General features: G+C 36.5%; 1 pseudogene; it reads left to right on the top strand.

Moving 5' to 3' along the window:
• Window positions 1-16,539, top strand: part of LOC144234729 (heterogeneous nuclear ribonucleoprotein A1 pseudogene) — a 59,082-nt pseudogene extending 42,543 nt beyond the window's left edge.
• Window positions 16,540-18,332: the final 1,793 nt, after the last annotated feature.

Below are 18,332 nucleotides of genomic sequence, written 5' to 3'. Positions count from 1 at the left end.
TGGCAGTGTGGTAGGTGTTTATAATATATGTTGTTTTAAATGAAATCTCACAAAAGCACCAACAAGTTACTGGAGGTTAGTTGATTTCATAACTTTCACTTGAAAAGAGAGATGTATTTATTCATTGACTAGCTATATTTATTGAACATGTTTTATATACCAGATGCTGGCTTAGGTCTTGGGAGTACATTGTCCAATGAATGGATATCATTGTTATCTTCATGAATTGTTCTGTGTAGCCAGGGAGCAAATATTTAACAAACCCACAACTGATGATATATTTATAATGGGGTATCAATTTTATCACAATTATAACAAATATATTAAAAAATTTATTGATCGGGGGCGCCTGGGTGGCTTAGTCGGTTAAGCGTCTGACTTTCGCTTAGGTCATGATCTCGCGGTTCGTGGGTTCGAGCCCCGCGTCAGGCTCTGTGCTGACTGCCAGCTCAGAGCCTGGAGCCTGTTTCAGTCTGTGACTCCCTCTCTGTCTGACCGTCCCCTGCTCACGCTGTCTCTCTCTCTCTCTCCTAGAAATAAAAAAAAAAAAATTATTGATCGCTTAATATATACCAAGTATTAAACTATATCCTTACCTATGAAAGAATTTCATATCATATATCTTATACGATAGTTGACATTTATCTGACACATACTGTAAGTTAAGTACAGTATTAATAATCATATCTTACAGTTGCTGAAACCAAGGCCCATGGAAGTTAATGACTTACCCAAGATCTCAAAGAGCCAATAAATGGAAGAGTAAGGCTTTGATCCTAGATATATTATCTCTAGAAGCTTAGGTGTATGTATGTTATACCCTCAACTTTGCCCGTACCATCTTAACACAACTTAAAAACAGCACAGCTGTAATTTAAACGCTTGTGTTCTGACTTCAGAACATACACTCTGGTCCTCTCCGCCATGCTGTCAATGTATGAACAAAGAACAGAACAAATAACACTTTATGCTATGAGTAATGCACAGGAGATCTAATTCAGAGAAGGTGTCAATCAAGAAGGGATACTAAGGTTTAGGCACATGAGCCATGTTGTCGTTACTTAATAAAAGGTGAGAAGAAGGGAAACAATGTTTCCGCAAAGAGGAAACAGGTTGTGAAAGTCTCAGAAATGGTAACGAACTTAAGGCATAAAAGGAAGGTCATTGTGGCCGGCAAACCTTAAGTGCAAGCAGAGATGGAGAGAGATGGTCTGGAGATGAGGCTTGTGGTCAGTTCATGCCTTAAAGATTAAAAAAAAAAAAAAAAGGAAAGATGATCATCAGTTCTAAATAGTCATATAAGGATCAGAGCTCAATTTCTAAATACTGTTGCATTTTTCATTAATTCTTGAATTCAACTTCTTGTTTTTCATAATTTTTCAGGTGCTCTTTCAACTTGTAAGTGTGAGAAAAATGAAGGAACTGGAGACTTCTGTCTCTACTCAGTAGCTATAAGAAATCTGCATTTTGGACTTGTATCTTTAGAGGTTTCAGTGAAAAGCCTTTAACTGATGGTAATTTGTGAATTGGAAAAAAATATCTTTGCTCATCTGACAAGAACACTTGGTGAGTAATCAGATATGTTCTATATAAAGACAGATTGCTAGACTTAAAATTAATATTTTATTGCAACTTTATGTAATGAATATATTATTTTATGACATGTCAACTGTTTAGCCATAATTATAATTCCTACATACAGAACACTCATTTGTCCTTCCAAAAGAGCATCAATTATATTTTTAGACAAACTTCACAAGAAGTCTGATTAATAAGTGGAACTACTTCGTTTGCCTTTACAATATTCCCTTAAAAGTCAACCTTCCTGGCAGTAAAATAGTTTATAATTAGAAACTCAGATCAGCCATTATACATTATTTCCATTTTATTTACTATTGAAATTCATGCAACTAAGTGTGATCAGGAAAAAAAAGAACAATTAGAGATGTGCTAAAATACTTACAAAATATTTACCTATCAGGTATTTTCCCAAGCTAAGCAGTCTATAATGAGAAAAATTCTGTATTAAAAGCACCTATATTTTGGGGCACCTGGGTGGCTCAGCCAGTTAAACGTCTAGCTCTTGATTTCGGCTCAGGTCATGATCTGATAGTTTGTGAGTTCAAGCCCCGCGTTGGGCCCTTCACTGACAGATTCTCTTTCCTCTCTCCCTGCCCCTCCCTTGTTTGCACTGTATCTCAAAATAAATGAATAAACTTTAAAAAAAAAAAGCACACATATGTTTATAGACATACATACATGTTGTAAATAGCAGTTAAATAAGTAACAGATATGAACATAAAAGTGCCTTCATATCTGATTTGAGATGGGAAGGCTTTGACATAGAGTTTAGTTTTTCACTCAGATACTATATCTAAAGAACACTGGGCTGAAAAAGAAGAGATATTAATGAAGAATTCACAAAAATGTGTTTTTGGAAGTAGGTCTTGACACATTTACTATAAAAAGCTGAATCTGTATCTCTTTCATCTGCCCCTGTTTCTGCACATTTATCTTTGGGAAGATCAAGCCAGATTGCCCACTTCCTGCTGTTCTTCATCTCAATGCTTTTGTGTATTCTGTTTCCTCTGCCTGTTGTGTCCTTTCCAGCCTCCGCCTTTCCTCACATGTGTACCTCTTAACATCGCTTTCAATTCTAGCTCCAAAGCCCCTTCCTTTGAACTTTCCATCATTCCTCCTCTTCTCATATATTAGTTTATCATATTTGTTACAACCATTTCTGCAAAGTTGTATTTATTAATATGCATATATTCTCTCGTACTACCTTGGAAAATAGGAAACATGTTCTAATCATCTTTTACCCTTCATTTCTAGTGCAATAATGAAGACATAGTGTTTACTAAATGTTTTGCAGATGAAGTTAGGATGTGCATATATTTATAAGCAGATGAAGTAGAGCACGTGTGGTTCTGGCAGTAGTGATGCATCGGCAAAGGGATGTGAGAGAGTGTGTTGTGTGACATTGTGTTCTGTCAGTGGCTACTTATCCAATGTGTTAGAGGAAGTTTGGAGCAAGAATATGGAATCTGGGGTTCTAGAATATGAGGGTCGAGTTTGCTTTGCCAAGGAGTTTGTTTGGCATCCTGTAGACAAGGATGAGACCTGGAAAGATGCGAGCCAGGAAATGAAATAATCAGATCTGTGTTTTGGTGAGAACCAACTGGTGGTATGGATGATGAACTTTATTATGAGACGATGGGATTTAAAAAGCCAGCTCCTAGGGATAGTGTTGTTAAAGAAGAGCAAATTAATTAGGAAGACATTTTGAAGCTGTACTTCACAAGATTTGAAGAGAATATGTTGCTAAAAATTCAGTGTAGTCATTCTAATGTGGTTGGATGGCATGTTGTGCTATACCAAGAGATGTCTACTGTGATTTTCAAAATGTGATGTTGCTGTTAGACAGCCCTGTTGCCTGGCTGGATGGCAGAGTTCAAGAAGGAAGCCTGTAGAAATTGTCCTCCACCACCAACCACCACTCTCCAACATCTGGATCCTATCTTTCTGGGTAAGACAGTGAGTAAATTCAGTTGGGTATTAGAGCTTTCAGTTGAATTAAGCTCTCTTTTATTATCAGTGTATGGAGTAATTAAGATGCCCTTACCAGATATAGAGCTTTGCTTTGAAATAGTTTCAATAGACTTTTTTTTGTTAATGTATGTAAACTCACCAATTTCTAACTCATCAACATAAATAATTTATTTCTTGAAAGAATGGTCATCCCTTTACCTCTCCAGTCCTAGTAACCAAAACACAGGTAAGTAATCCCTTAATAATTGCTGAATGAATGAAGGATTGAAAGGCAGGTAGAAAGTTGAATGCAGCATGAAAAAAGAAAGATGCGTAATTGCTTTGTGGCTTATTTACAAACACATGTAAAGAAGCACCATTTGTTTGATTCTGATTACCTCTCCCAAATGTCACTGGTAAAGGTTTCACTGTTTTATAAGTGTGATCAGGTGTAACATTTTGCCACTCTTTTTTCCTAAATTTTATTTATTTGTTTTGAAGAGGGGGAACAGAGAGAGGGGGAGAGAGAGAATCCCAAGCGGGCTCCGTGCTATCAACACAAAGTCTGATGTAGGGCTTGATCCCATGAACTGTGAGATCATGACCTGAGCTGAGATCAAGAGCTGGACACTTAACTAACTGAGCCACATTAGGCATTCCTTTGTCCGTCTTTTTTAAATAAAAGAGGCATGCTCCAAAAATATAATAACTTTCAAATTTTAATGGCAATGCTGTTCCAAGTTTATTTATATCTACTTATCACTTAATTGTTGCTTCAAAAACTAAGAAATTGTTTCTTTTTATTATTTAACAAATATTTATCAAGGAACTACTGTGTCCCACATGTTGCTATGATGATGATGCAAAGTGAAAAGACAAAGCAACTATTCCCAGTAGTTTATGACCTTGCAAGGGGGGGAAAACATCCACATAAAATGTTCATTACCAGTTGGGTAGGATATTTGTTTCCTAGGGCTTCCATAACAAGATGTCTTGGACTAGGTAGCACAAAGAACAGTTTATTTCCTCACAGTTCTGGAGTCTACAAGTCCAAGATCAAGGTGTTAGCAGATGTGATTTCTCCTGAGGCCTCTCTTCTTGGCTTACAGATAGATGACTGTCTCCTCACTGTGTCTTCACATTGTTGTCCTTCTGTGTGTGTTCATCTCATATCATTTTCTCTCTAAATTTCCTTGTCTTATAAGGACACCAGTCATATTGGACTAAAGTCCAGCCTAAGAACTGTATTTTAACTTAATTACCTCTTTATAGACCTCACGTCTAAATACAGTTACATTCTGAGGTGCTGGGAGTTAGGATTTCAACATGAAATTTGGGGGACACTATTTAGACCATAATAGGTAGGAGATAGGAGTTGTCACATCTACAAGCATCCAGTGTCAGATTCAAACACTCAAATTCAACCTAGAATGGACAGATATTTGTTTTTTAAGCAAATAATAATGATACTGCTGAAGACTCTTCCATGAAAATATAACTTTTACAATGTTCTCCCTCTCATGGTGTCTGCTATCTGCTCTAATATGAGTCATAATCATTTCTAAAGCCTCCAAGTGAGATGTCAGGAGCAAAAAAGATCAGGAATTTACAAAGGCATCAGTGCCTGTGGCACATAAGCACAGAGTTCATAAGAAGACATTTTTAATGCACGAGGAATGAGGACAGTGAATGGATGGGTGGTGGGATGTCTATGAAGTACATCTTCAGAAAAACACTCTCCACTAGGGCTCCTCTCTAGGGCACCCACCTACATCTTTCCTTCAGGAGGTGAGCAGGGCTTTGTTCTCAAAGGAGGGGACATTTATTGTACATACAGATTTGCTTTTCTTGCCTGCAATCCTTCTCCCAAATCCAACATCTGTGATCTAAGGAGTGCCTCATTTTATACAATATCATTCCTGATAAAGAGATTTGTTTTATAAGTGCAGAGATGCTTATGAAATGTATTGTTCTCATGAACCCCCATCACTCAGAAGCAACTGTCTTGATACAATGATGCCATGGCCTTCTGAGATGCCAACTGGATGCCTAAACCTTGTGGGGCTTGGGTATTGTCCTCCAGGATGTGACATATGATCCACCACAACAGCCAACATATGCTGCTCTTTCTCTCATAATTAGTATTCACAAATCCAAAAAACAAGGAGTGAAATAGGAGTGACTTCTCACTATTACACTGAGATCCAGTAACATCATTATTGTTGCCTATACACAATACCACTTGCTTGTCTTGTTTTTCCCAAGGGAGAAATATTTAAACCTAGGCCTCCATCAATAGTTCCATTAAATTCAAAATTTAAACTACCACTTGGCTTCCTTGGTCTCCTTATGTGAGTGAATCAATAGGCAAAGAGAGTAATGGTATTCGCTCTGAGATGATTGATTCTGATTATCACTGAGAAATGTGGTTGCAATGGGGTAAAATGAAGTATGTCTGCAATGCAGGAGATCTTCTGGGGTCCCTCTTAATACTCCCATACCCAGTGATTAAAGTCACTGGAATATGAAAACAAATACAAGAGGGACTCTCATGACCTCAACTAAAATCATAACTGGACAAGGTGCTTACTGAAGCAAAAGGTGGGAAAGCAATGTAATTATAAATACCAATTATGATCAAATGACCAATGGCAGAAATGAGAACTGCAATAGTTATGGATAGTATTTTTCATTCTGATATGCAAATACTTACCAGTATATATGTTAGCTTTTTAAATCTTTTCCTCTTAACATTTGCCTGGCATCTAAAATAAGAAGTATTAATAGTAATATTGTATCATGGTTTGATTTATAAGATATCAAAGAGGAATGTAACTCAGGTAGAAGAGGAATGGACATCACCTAAGGATGGACAAAGAGACTTTGTATCTCATTTTGGAGAGAGAATTCTACAAGGGACAGTTGCCTTATGTTATATGGAATCAGAATTGTGCTATTGTTTTACTTAGAAATGTTTTAAGTATGACTAATAAAGGTGTATTTAAATGTCAAGTTGACGAAGGGTGAATTGTACTGAGATTGTACTGTGTCAGTTTAGCATAGCTAGAACGACATTCCTCAGAAATCCCTTCCCTTTATCATTCTGGGTTAAGTATGAGCTAGATTTTGTTAATGAAAATTGAAAGAGAGGAGTAGAATAGTAGATGTATTCTTTTTCCAATCATGAGGTTAGAATAGGTCACTAGGCATGAGGCAGTTTGCACGTGTCATCACGCATCTGCTGTTACCACTTAGGTTTCAGATGTGGACCAGCATTTAACCTGCTGCAACTGCAGTTCCAGCTGCCTCTCCTCTTTTAACTTTCTGACTCATGGCCCAGGTGTTTGCTCTCCTCCGGGCTAAGGACACCAGCTTCATCAGCGTATTTGAAGGCTTAGAGGCAGTTAGAGATCCATGCAAGGTCCAGTCTGTCCACAGATAGGATAGGTTTCACCTATCCTCAATTTTTTTCTTAATCTCTGCTGTCCCCATTGGATATTCATCTTCCTTTCCTTACTGCCTGCCCAGCTGACTTTAGACGTCAGCACCAGACAGTAAAACAACTTCCCAAAGTCTATTTAACTAGCTTCCTCAATTGTGTAAGCTCTAATCCCAGTAACCAGGTGTGTGTATTGCAGGAGTTCTGCTTCTGTGATTGAGCTCTGGATGATAAAATTAGTTTAGAAATTTTAGAGCCAATAGGAGAGTACTTTCTTATTTTTAGCATATTATTCTTTTGCAGCCATGGAAGACTGAAGTTAAATATGAGTACATATGTATCAATTTATTATTCTCACACACTATGTAGTCATTTCCCACCCAAGTATTTTATCAGCTTTTAAGACAGCAAAATACTGTGAATTTTGTCTTTATTTGTNTTTCTTGCTGTGACTGCCATCCAGAGAGGCTGGTGCAGCTCCCGGCAATTATTCAACCAAATATAACATTGTCAAAGTAGTATGAAATATATTTTAACTAGAATTGACAGAAGCCAATGGCTTCACTTCGTTAAAAACAGTAAGTCTCTTCTCACCATTTAAAAAAAACACAGTGTAGTAATTTTTATAATATTCTGTGAATGATCAATTCTGCTATTTTAAAATTGTTTCTAATTTTGAAACTTATTTTAGTCTTTAAATGCTACTTCAATTTTAGACTTCATTTTCATTCTCATTATTGGTCTTTTCATTTTGTTTTGTAAAATGAATAAGGTCTGAAGAACTCTATTCTGACTTACAACAAAACATTTTCATTCTTACAACAAAACATTTTCAATATTTTGATTTATTTTTCCCTAAGTACGTTCCCTGGGTAAAAGTGCTATTACTGGCCAGATTAACACATTAAAGGATAAACATGGGTCTGGCACCTGACAGTAGTTTTTTCTTCCAGCCCAGGATTGTATTCCTTTTCAGATTTGAATTATTGTAGGAACAATGGACAGTCAGCCAATAAATAGTCTGCCATTGCATTTATTATCTTAAAAAAAATTTTTTAATGTTTATTTATTTTTGAGAGACAGAGACAGAGTATGTGCAGGGGAGGGGCAGAGAAAGAAGGAGACACAGAATCTGAAGCAGGCTCCAGGCTCTGGGCTGTCAGCACAGAGCCCCATGTGGGGCTCGAACCCCCAAACCGTGAGATCATGACCTGAGCCGAAATTGGACGCTCAACTGACTGAGCCACCCAGATGCTCCTTCATTTATTATCTTATAAAGCACAATGATTTCATAAATATTTTAATCTGAAATTCTCAGGCAATAGCTGAACTCTGTCTACTTGTCCATGGTGCTCTTGATATAGGAGTACTATACAATTGAGATAAGAAAAAAAAACAAGAAAATACAAAGAGAGTAACCTCAGAAGGTAAGTCTAATGCTGCATTTTATGAAAAAAGAAAATGGAAAATAAATTGTTTAAAAACCACAATCATATGTGGTATTGTCACATTGCACAGAAACTATCTTTATATAGCAAAGAAAATTTTATATTGAGGAACATTCCTTCGTGTGTTTTAGAAAAATATATCTTTCATCATTTTTTAAAGCAGGCAATAATTCAATTGAATTTATACTAATTAAAAATGTAGGTAATTAAAACTCAAACTTAGATCTAAGTTTGTCTCTTAGCTCATTCATTGAAAATTATCTTCTCTTTTAATTTGCAAGAATATCACCATGTGGCTAGGGAATGAGAATATAGATAGTCATAAACTGATTCTTTATTGGAGTTCTGTAACCTGCTCAAAGATATGAAAATGATCTTTTCAAAATGCCAACCATTCTGTAGTTATCTGCACTTCCAGGTATATTGTATGTAGATCCATCTGCAAAGTATTAAAAGCCATATATTATGTGTTTACATAAAGGTATCACATACCTATATTGAATCTACAATATTCATACAATTATTGAATCTACTCTTCTAAAGTTGTCTTTTTAAATACATAGAGATTTAAGAATTTGTGAGAATGTTTAGGAAATGAATAGCAATATGTGTAGTCCATTAACTTTATTTTTTTGACAAAATGAACCTTATTTCTCTGAACATACATAACGAATATGTATGATAGTTCTGTCACATTCATACCAAGAAATTTCCCATCTACACTACAATTAAGAGGGATTCAATAGTAGTATCTTTACTAGCTTTATATGTAGTTACTCATGGACTATAAGAAAAAAGGAGATACTGAATAATTTATTACCAAATGAGAATATTTTAAAAATGAAAAGAGGTTGGGGAAGAGAGAAATTGATATACCAAGAGAGAGACAGAAAGGAAAATCAAAGTGGAGGCCATGCAAAAGATCAAAGTAAAATAATGCACTTAGAAATTTTCATGAAACTTCATGAAAAATTTCATTTCATGAAAGGTATATCCAGTTATAAAATTGAAACTAAAATATTTTAATTGTAAATTGTGCTTGACTTCAGAGTTAATATATTGATAGATTTTCTCATTACATTTATTTTTCTAATTCTATAGTTTGATTTAAATTGATAGTAAAATTAGTTCTCCTAATATAGGCTTTTCAAAATATTCCTGACTACTAAATTTTACTCATTAATTATAGATCTGATTAATACATAAAAACTGACCCTTCTCCCAGATATCAAAATCAGTTGCTAATCTTACTTTACTCCTACCACACTAGAACTTTCTATTCTCATCCCCATCATTCTGGGTTTTTTAATTTTTAATGTTTCTTATTTATTTCTGAGAGAGAGAGAGAGAGAGACAGCATGATCAGGGGAGAGTCAGAGAGAGAGGGAGACACAGAATTGGAAACAGGCTCCAGGCTCTGAGCTAGCTGTCAGCACAGAGCCCAATGCGGGCCTTGAATCCACTAACTGTGAGATCTTGACCTGAGCTGAAGTTGGTTGCTTACCCAACTGAGCCACCCAGGCACCCCCCATCATTCTGTCTTGTATAACTGTTAGTTACATGACTGGCCCTTGAACATACATTTGGACTGTGTGGGTTTACCAATACATGGATTTTNGGACCTGGTGTGCAGGTATTTGGCAAGTACGGTCTTTCTATGCACTGAGCGGAAGTTTTCCCCCCCAGCGGTGGTTTTTCTATTTCGGACTCTCCTTTTCCCCTCTCACTCCCCGCAGAGGACAGAGGGGGATCGCCTCCCACCCTGGAGTCTCCGATCCCGGCCCGATTTTATCTTCCCCGGTTCGCACTCACGTTAGAAGCCTCTCTCAGTGGATTCTGCGTCCTTTGTCTCCCAATCTCTCAGGTTTTGTAAGGTTTCCAATGGCTTCAGATCTTTTCTGTGTGATGTATGGGCGCGAGTGCAAGTACGGAGCTCCTTACTTCTCCGCCATCTTGCCCCCACCTCTCACCGGATTTTTTTTGATATGGTATAGTAATATAAAGTATTTTCTCATGATTTTCTTGATAACATCTTGTCTTCTAGATTACTTTATTGTAAGAATACAGTATATAATACATATAACATACACTCTGTGTTAATCCACTGTTTATGTTATTGTGTTATTGGTTTATGTTATGTTATCCAGTCAACAATAGGCTACTAGTAGTTAAGTTTTTGAGGAGTCAAAATTTATATTCAGTTTTTTGACTGTGCAAAAGTTTGGTGTCCCCATTCCCTTGTTGTTTAAGGGTCAACTGTATATGGCTGTTACTTTCACTAGAAAGGATGTTTATTCAAGGCAAGAATTCCTTTCTTCCTTCTTCTCATTATTTATGAACTTATAGTGGGAGAGGGGTTCAAATAAAGAATATTCATCACTGTATTTTTCACAACACCTAGCCTTATTCAAGGAACCTACTAATAGGCCTAATAATGTATAGCTAGAGCTACATGAAGTGCTTACTCTAAGGTAATATAAAAAACTTTATGTTAATGATGTTGTGGTTCATCCAGTCAACAAATATTTATTGTGCTCCTCTGAGTATCATGCAAGGTATTGGGGCTAAATTGGTGAGAGGATTAACTCGTGAAAATTGCAGTCAAATTGGGAAGACAGAGAAACACAAATAATCTTGCAAATATATAAGATATGTAAGTTAAGTTACATGCAATATACCAAATAAATAATGTGTTTCTCTGTCCATTTATGTGTTAATTTTGAACTCTTGATATTTGTGATAATTAATATTATTCAAGATCATTGTACATTAATCCAATTTCAGTGTTCCTTTAAGTAATTTGATGAAATTTTATATTTTTGTTCCTAATGACTCTACATCTTTGATTTATTATATTTGTAATGAAATACAGTTTTCCCCACTATTATAATGTATATATTTTCTTTACGTCATCTTGCTTCCAGGCACATTAATAATTATCACATTTTGTTTGACAAAGTATCTTTGACTTTATAAACACAATATCTTTATCAAAGAAGGATAATACTATGTATCTTTTTAAATATTCAAACTGACCATTCTATTTTCTTATCACATTAATGTGATCCTCTATCAATATGTTGAGTATTAGGGTTGATTGAAGGCATCTCTGTTTTGTTCCTCATTTTCATAGAAATGAGGTCAGAATTTTGTTAGTTTTGGCATAGGAGTATTTTTAATATTGAGTTGGCATTTTCTTCCCATTTCCTCATTGTCCTTCCTACAAGGAGTATGCATGGCCTCCTTTATGGCTATTTGACTTCCAGTACCTCTTGGTTGAAGGTGTATATTTCTTCCTTTCATATCAAATTTGACACAGGACTTGTTTTGGTTCAAGAATTCATTGAATGTTGAAGCTTTAAGAACCATTTCGTGATTTTGCCATGATTGATTTTCTTCTACTTCTATGAGTTAAAACTAAAATATTTCAGCTGTAAATCACACTTGACTTCAGAGTAGGTAAACTACTACATTAGCCAGGATCCAAGAATGAAGAGGATATGTGGAACAAAATTGAACAGAAACACACAGAGCCAGTTATGCCCTGAATACATGTAAATGGGATGAAGTAATTATTTCTTGCTGTGTGATAGCTACTAAGTCATTTGCCTCCAAATATCCCTATTTTATTTAAATTTTCATTAGAATCCCCGTAAGTTTCATCTAATGTCCTTTATCATCTATTTCTTTTTACTTTATGTTGATTTGCAAGAGAGAGAGAGAGAAATGAGGGAGGAGAGAAAATGGGTGGGGGAGGGGTAGAGAGAATCCCAAACAGCTTCCATGTTGTCAGTGCAGAATCTGATGGGGGGACTTGAACTCACTAACCATAAGATCATGACCTGAGCGTAAACCAAGAGTTAGAGGGTTAACCGACAGAGCCACCCAGGCATCCCTGTCATCTATTTCTATAGTTATATGATTTTTCCTTTTAATTTATTGATTGAATGGATTATGTAGATATAGTTTCTGAATTATGATACCATTCCTTGAATAAACACTACCTAATTATAGTGTATTATTTTTTTAATGTAATACTAGATTCAGTGTATAGCAGGCCCTCTTTATCTGCTGTATCTCTGTCTGTGGCTTCAGGTACCTATGGTCAACGATGTTCTGGGAGCAGATGATCGTCCTTCTGACCTATCATCAAGTTAGTAGCACTCTGTTGCTACATCACAATGCCTACATTATCTACATTATTCACTTTATCTTGTCAAATAGACATTTCATCACCTGACATCATCACAAGAAGAAGGGTGAGTATAGTCCAAAAAGATATTATGAGACAGAGAGAGGCCTGTCACTTATTTTGGAGGACATGTCCTAATTGTTGTATTTTATTATTGTTGTTCATCTCTTCCCGGGCCTAATTCATAAATTAAACTACATATGTGTGTGTAGGAAATTAAAACATGGTATAAATAAGGTTCGGTACAATCTGCAGTTTCAGGCATCCACTGGAGATCTTGGAATATAAGGGGTATATACATATATAGTAATGTTAATGAGGGATATATATAGATAGTAATAAAGGATATATATATGTATATATATATATGTAGTAATAAGTTAAATTAAGTTTGTGGCCTAAAATTTGTTGAGAAATACTTTGTAGTATTGTATGATTTGAATAATTTTAATTCTGTGGGTATTCATTTTGCAAAAGTTTTTAAGAACTTTAAAATTTTCTGTACTAAATTCTCAATGAAGATGAAGATGGCAGGCTGAGGATAGGCTGCAACCTTCTCTACACTCCATATTCTGAAAAATTGTGAAAAAAAAAGAAAAGGCAAAAGCAAGCACTAAAGATATAAAAAGGGAACATTTCACCACTTCACTGACCATAAAAGAGTTAGACTTCTCTCAGAGATGGGCACTATATAGGATGATACAGGAAAGTCCCAAAAAATAGGACCAAGGCAAAAGGCAAAAGTAGATCCAAGACCGTTGTACGGTTGCATACGTGGAGACAATGGATACTAAGAGCTGAATGGAAGCAGAAAGACCAAAACAGTAGTAGCCAAGCAAGCGAACTGCTAGTGTATGCTTTCAAACATGAGCAATGAGTGAGTGATATCAGGCAAGAGAAGCAGGGTATTGTGGGTGATAAAGGATGGCAGAAATATGGAGGGCCCATATGTGGAAAGTTAGCACTAAAACACCGTTAAGGTACTGGCTTCTTACTTTTTCTGAAACTATGCCAGGATTCAGGACACATTTTACTGTCCCTAAGCAGTCTGCACAAACAGATAGAACAAGATAGTCGAAGTGGAAATGTATTCCCAAAGATTAACATACAGTCAAGATGCTTGACAGATCAGAAAATATATAAGACAAATACAAAGCTTAACATCGGCGAGAATTTAAACATCAGGAAAATGTTAATAGAGGAGGCAGAATTGGATTTTCACGTACACATGAAAATACTAATCATAAGAGCTAACAGCATTTCATAGGTGGACGGCACCTTTTTACATCTTTATGTGTTCTACCATTAAATGGATAAAATAATAATGGAATAAACCAAAGTCCTACAGTAAGAATGATTAGCAGTAAAGGAATAAAAGTGATAAACCTCAAAAATGAAAACTGTTGTTGAAATTAAAAACAGAAGTCCAGAATGTCCTGAGAAGAAGCATACATTAAGTTCTGGAAGATCTCATTGGAGGGTTAAGCCAAAAAGCACCGCAGCTGGAGAAAGAAAGATGGCAAAACGTGGAGGCATCCAGCAGTTTCAATATCTGACTCGTTGGCAACTGGAGGATGTACATGCAATATAGGTATGTGCAAGGCCACAGGCGATCTGTAGAACTGAAGAAAGAGTCTTTGATGAAAAGAACCCACTCTGTCTTGAAGAGGACAGATTAAAAAAATAAACTAATAAATTTAGACAGAGTGACAAAGAAAAAAAATAAAATTTTAAAAGCTTCCAGGAAAGTATACAGATATGACTACAGAAGGCAAGATAGCAATGGAACTATGTCTTCTAGCTGGAAGACTGCAAAGGACCACACGTAAGAAGGGAGAAAATGTACAGCCTTATATTAATGTATTAATAATGAAAAGATTACACATCAGTGAGCATTACTTTCATATTGAGTTAGGAAGCAAACCAAATAAACCCATCAAAGAGTAAGAAAAGATTAATAGAGGGAAAGTAGGAGTTGATGTAATAAACATGAAAGAAAAGAATAAAATTAATAAAAATAAGGATTTAAAAAATAATAAAGTAACACATACAACTTTTTTAAAGTTTGAAAGAAGAAATAAAAGCAAGTCATTTTAGAATTAAAGTATTAAATAAATACAGATACCAAGAAGATTAAAACAATTTTAAGAAAATACTATGGACAGTTCAACCTAATTTGTTTTGGAGAATACATATAAAAAGAGAAGTACTTCTGTACAAGCAGAGAAGTAGAATGAAGGTGGAGTCAGATTGTAATCTCCAGAGGCACTGACATGGTCTGTAAAGATTCCCCAGCCTGGAATGCTTTTCCCTCCAGTCATTCAGACTTCAACTCAAATATCAGGTTTTTTTGAGCCTTTCTGACCGTCCTAATGAAATCAGTTGCCTAGTCTTACATGATTACTCCACTTATTTTTCTCATAGCTCTCACCAGTGGCTGGAAATTTGTTATGGTGTCCTGTAATGTTGGACCTGATTGTAGCTACTCAGTAAATTATCATCTGATTAATTGATGGACTGATTAATTAACCCCATTTTATTTCTATGATTCTTTTTGTTATTTGTTTTCTTTCTAGCACTTCCTATTTTTTGTTTTTTTTTTTCTTTCTTTTTTATTTCTCCTCCTGGATTGCGGAATAAACTAAAACATTTTTCCATGGACAATTTTAAAGACGAATTCTAACAAACCTTCAAAAACAAAGTTTCCATTTTATACTTGCTCTTTCAGCACTGGAAAAAGAAGAGGAGATGATGAATCACCCTTCTCCATCTGGCATCATGTTTCTTTTATCTTGATTGAAAGGAACCCAGAATCATCCCATGATGATTAAGCTCAAAATCAATAAAATTTCAAGTAAGCACCACATGAGCTGTTATAAATAGATGAATACCAATCTAAGAGACAGCATAGCATCTATACATACACAGATAGGAATGAGTTCTGAGGAATGTCAGTGTGGAATTCCATGGCGGGTCCTGTGGATTCCTGGGAAAACTTTTAAATAGTCCAAGAAAATTGTTGTAAAACCAAGGCCACGGTAGGATGCAGTCACAGAAGCAGCAGGAAGGTGAATCATCGGAGGCTTGATGTTTGGGGTGTATCTGGAGCTTAGGGGTGACAGAACACCAAGATGGCAGAAGAGGCCACCAGGAGAACACACTCACCTAACCTGGGATATAGATAAACAGCATTGGTCCCCTGGCCCGAGACTTTGACACTCAGTCCCCTTGCCCTGTGGTTGTCATATGGTTAAAGGTGTTATTTTGTTAATTAATCATTGGCTAATGAATTTGCTATAAGTAGAAAAAATGGGGTCAGAATTGGGAAAGAATTTCATGAATCATGTATGCTATAATCCTTCAAAACTCTCCTCTCATTTTGTCAGGCAGTAATTATATCACATTTTTTTAAAACCGATACTTCTATAATCTGAGGTGTTCTACTCTATTCCCATTCATAAAGTTAGTGATCTTCATAGGCAACTTGATTCCCTGGAAGAGTTCCATACTTTGAACTTTGGAGACCACAGACACGTTAATGTGCAGGAGAATGGAGTGGTTCTTATTCTTGCTGTGGATGTAAACATCTTCTACGTTGGTATGTTTTGCACTTAATATTGGATTTTTGCATAAAAGACAGATAGTATGCTGTAATCCTAGATAACATAGCATGCTTTCTGTACACTAGATAAATGGTGGGCATGGAAATGAGCTACCGAACACGTGGGAGAGTGATTGACTTAGGACTCCGGTGCTGTGCTCTGAATCCCCCCACACCCAGTTCACCTTCATACTTCCAAACGCTGCCCCCAGGTGAGGAGTTGCAAAATGCATGGCCCCAAAATATGCCCCCTTGGCATGTAGATTATTTTGAGCTGAAAGCAATCGAGACCCAGCAGACTCCAGAAAAACTTATACATTTCCCTTAACTAACCAAAAGAATTTAGACTGGGGGCCGGGTCCAGAAAAAGAGTTATTACCAGAGATAAATTTTCATCTGAAAGATCTATCTGTGTGACAGGGCAAACATCTAATTACCAAACATCTGCTCTTCTTATTGTCCTATAAATTATCTTCCTCCCCTTGGAAGCCCCAGGCCCCAGTCCCATCCCTTAGCTCACAGTGACATATAAGCCTCGATTGACTGACTTGTCTTTGGGTCTCATATTCTCTACAGGGCTTCCATATGTATGTAATTAATTTTTTTCTGCTGTTAATCTGTCTTATGTGAATTTAATTAATTGACCAGCCAAATAAACAAACAACCCTAGACGAGTAGAAGGGAAAAAAATGTCCTCCCTACACAGCCAATGACTGAGCACAGCAGAAGACTATGACAGACTTGCTCCTGAAGGGTGACTTTGGCTGAATGACTCTGTGATGACCTTGATGAAATGACTTAGAACTGTACCGCAAAAGGAGGGACTTCTGCCCAACCTTCCTTTTTCCCTTCTTTCTTCCACAAGCATCAGACAGGCATTGATCACTTGCCTTGACTCTGTCCCCATTTATCCTCACGAGCGGTTCCGCTAATAAATCTCTTGCACATTTAATTACATGTTGATGTCAGCTTCCCAGAGGACCCAGACTAAAACAGGTACTAAATTGTTCTGAAAATATAGGCTTCCAACTTGGTTTTGGTAATTTCTGAAAAAATTCCCTGTCTCTTTTCTTAACAAATTGTCAGGTGAAACCACTTTAGCTTTCAAAACTAAAATAAGAAATGAATAACACCAAAAAATAGAACTCGGTAGTGTAATTGACTTGATGGGGTGCGTGTTACCACATCAGTTAGTGGGTCTCGGTTTCCTGAGCTATTGCTGGACCATTACTACTAAAGAGGAGCAGAATTTGGCACCTCAAAATACACATCTTTGGCATAAGAATTATTGTAGGCTGGTTAAAAAAAATCAAAAACACTGAAAACGGAGTAAAAGTTACCCTTTGTAAAAGACACTGATATTTATGAGAGAAATCTTCATTTGTAAGAGTGTCTCCCTCTCTGTACCAGGAAGAGGAGGATGACCAGGTCTCCCGAAATTCTCAACAGTGGAGAAGGCAATGTTTTACATCTGCATAACAACTTTACCTTTGTTTACTGTACTCGTCCTGATAGCCTCCCCAAATTGGCCTTCCCTACCCACCCAAAATCTTTTTTTTTTTTTTTTTATGTTTAGCTAGAAATGGTACTTAACGTGAGGACTTAGGCCATTTAGGGGAGTTTTTCAGGTTTTCTCGGTCTCTCCTATATATACAGGAGGCATACATATTATTAAACTTCTGTTTTCCTCTTGATACTCTGTCCTTTGCTTTAAGGGGTATCTCAACCAAGAGCCCAGCAGGATAGAAGGAAGATTAATTTTCCTACCTTATTCTAATTTTTAACTTTTTAGGAAATTGACATCAGAAACCAACACCTTATGGGGCGCCTGGGTGGCTTAGTCGGTTAAGCGTCCGACTTTCGCTTAGGTCATGATCTCGCGGTTCGTGGGTTCGAGCCCCGCGTCGGGCTCTGTGTTGACTGCCAGCTCAGAGCCTGGAGCCTGTTTCAGTCTGTGACTCCCTCTCTCTCTGACCCTCCCCTGCTCACGCTGTCTCTCTCTCTCTCCTAGAAATAAATAAAACATTAAAAAAAAATTTATAAAAAAAAAAAGAAACCAACACCTTATAAAGTATATGTAAGAACTAGAATTCTTTAATTGTGATACAATCATTTCAACAT

The sequence above is a fragment of the Crocuta crocuta genome, unplaced genomic scaffold (assembly GCF_008692635.1).
Source record: "Crocuta crocuta isolate KB4526 unplaced genomic scaffold, BGI_CrCroc_1.0 scaffold371, whole genome shotgun sequence".
NCBI lineage: Eukaryota > Metazoa > Chordata > Mammalia > Carnivora > Hyaenidae > Crocuta > Crocuta crocuta.
Note: the sequence above shows the minus strand (reverse complement) of the source record. Positions and strands in the feature narration are given on the sequence as shown.